We start from the raw sequence: 2,767 nt of genomic DNA on the forward strand, positions 1-2,767 counted from the left end.
CATGAGACAGCTCAGTAAAGAGGGAGGATGTAGATCAGAGTGTGTGATACACCTTTAAGAAGCATTCCAGTCAGTGGGTACGTGCATACAAGTACTGACCACGTGCAAGCAAGAGTGCCATTTTGAGTGAGCAGCCAGAGTGACAGTATGCATGTATGTAGTCAATCAGTTAGATAGTTTGTTTAAGTCAATATTCCTGCTATCCATCCCGATGTGTTTCTATACAATAAACAGCCTCAACATCTTCTTAATGTATACAAGAAGAGAAACAATATGGTGTGTTAGTTTCTAGGTAAAGTTATTTTCTACAGAATATTTGAAATCTGAACCTGTATGAAAAGTATCTACCTGTGGTCCAAGTGCATTGCTCAATATGTATACATTCCAATAACTTTAAAAGAAAATAATCCCTTCCCTCCTGCCTCCCCCTCCACCATCTTGGGTATGTGCTTTCCAGTCAGCTAAGATAACATGGTGAAGTAGCCATGGCTAATAGATTAGCAATCATGAAAATATGGGTTAAATATGATTTGTGATTTTGGAAGAAAGCTGGAATATTTGGCGAAGATAGTGATTGAATTTAAAGGAAAACCATGACTACAGAGCAATGATAATATTAAAACAAAACCTTGAGTAAAACTGCACCTAGACTGATTTCACTGAGGCCAAAACAGAGCATCTCCAACCGATGAAGTGGGTGTGTTGGAAGGCTACATGAGACCACGCCACTTGTATAAAAATAAATCATGGTACCACTGAATTCATAGGCAATGCCACTATATAGCAAGCCTTATTATGACAAAGAAAGGAAAGGAAACATACAGTATAAGAGAGTGCTATATTGCTTGATTTTAGCATGCTTACTCCATGAAATGAGCTATAAAAGGTAAACCAAAAAATACAACGGATATTGATCGGACCTCAGTCTATTGATTAGAGCTGTAGAAAAAGTCTGAGGGAAACAAGAACATTTAACAAGACAGCTGGCAATGCTTTAAATGTTTGATGATGATATCACTGGTTATTTTAGTTTTGTTAATATGGTAGCTAAATATGCTGGGATTGGTGCATTCTATCTAACATAGACAAATGCAACATATATTATTAATACTATTATTTAGTTATATATTTTTTATATTTGTTGACCAGGTTTGCCTGACAGGAAATGGTGTCTTTTCAGCAGAGGTCCACAGACAAATGCTCCAAGATACATACATACATACAGAACAATTACTACTGAATATAAAATAAACAGTATAACAGAAAGACATTTCCATTTAAAATAATTATAACACATGAAATATATCATAATGTCCAGACAAAACAGGGCAGCACAGTGGAGCAGCTGACACTGTTGTTGCCTCACAGCAAGAGGTTCACTGGTTTCATTCTCAGCTGGGGTGCCTTCTGTGTGGTGTCCACATGTCCTCCATATGTTTCCATGGGTTTCCACTACATGCTCTGGTTTTCTCACACATTCCAAAGACATGCAGTAGGTCAATTGGATACTCTAAATCGGCCATAGGTGTGGGTGTGCATGCAAGTCTGTGGTGTGGAAGAACTACCATGGCAGGGTAGCCACCCTGTGGTGAAACCTTGGCTGCAGATGATTGTCACTGTTGAACTAACACTGACCCCATGTGCAAAAATGGGAAAAAGGGTTATGGATAGACTACACAAAATAGAAACAATGTTTCAATTATTTAGACAAATCAAAGTTACAAAGAAAAATTGTAAGAAAAGTGGTAGAGAATTGTAGAGTACAAGAGCTATAGATAGGTATGATATCATAAAGAATAATTTCAGTAAGACAATAATGAAGGAAAATGCAAATATGTGGTAAATCAGTAGTATTTCAAAAGGAAAGTTAATTTAATTAATGTAGTTGAATTTCCCAGATTTGAGGAGATCACAGGGTACTGCCTAATTGAAGGGCAGTAGAAACACTTCCCCCTGGGGAAACCACCTTCATTACTGTGGTATCATCCCTGCAAGTTAAGCATACTTCATATGACTCACGGTCTAGGCCTGTATGGGTATACTTTGGTGACAGTAAAATAACAATCAGGAATTAAGAGAATTTTCCAAAAGAGAAAGTTGTTGTATAAATTCTTCTTCACTCAAAAAGTTAATCTTGTAAAATCATAGGTAACTTCAAAAGATTGAAATAAATAAGCTAAAATTCTACAGTAGATGTGTAGAAAATCATACCAGTAAAATTGACAAAATATAAGAACCTTTTGAAAAGATGTTTTCAAGCATCCAAAATCTTACAGAGTCTGATATGTGGGGATCTGCTCTGTGTTTGGCTTCCTTTGCTAGAGGTCTACAGTGTTTCTGCTCAAATTCAAGCCATCCAAAGCTAAGAACAAGAAATTAAGTTTATTTTGAATTTGATCTGCACTTTTCAACTGTGTTTTACTGTTTTACAGCATGAATTTCTGCCTTTTTGACTGTTTTTACTGTTTCGGCCTGCTTCATTATATGCACTTGTTTTGCACTGAAATATTGAATAGTTAGCATAAACTAGATCCAGACTTGTTGAATCTAGCTTGTTTTTCACACACTTGAACTCAAATCTAAGGCTCTTACATTATGAAGGGCTCCCCTGCACCCTTGTGAAAGAAGAGTGTGGATAGAGCCGTGTTTGAGCTGGGGATTGCTGGAATAAAAATCATTGTCTGATTTCCTGTTAGCAGGCCAATTTAAAACTGTTTCATTTTGCCTGTATATAAGCCTCACATCTGTGTGGGTTTTGGCTCAATTA

The 2,767-nt window shown here is 36.7% G+C and overlaps 1 pseudogene; it reads right to left on the bottom strand.

Annotated features, from left to right (window-relative positions):
* Window positions 1-1,870: 1,870 nt before the first annotated feature.
* LOC122805068 lies at window positions 1,871-2,003 on the bottom strand (annotated as a pseudogene).
* Between the last annotated feature and the right edge of the window lie 764 nt (window positions 2,004-2,767).

The sequence above is a fragment of the Protopterus annectens genome, chromosome 6.part0, assembly GCF_019279795.1.
Source record: "Protopterus annectens isolate FY-2018-M chromosome 6.part0, PAN1.0, whole genome shotgun sequence".
NCBI lineage: Eukaryota > Metazoa > Chordata > Ceratodontiformes > Protopteridae > Protopterus > Protopterus annectens.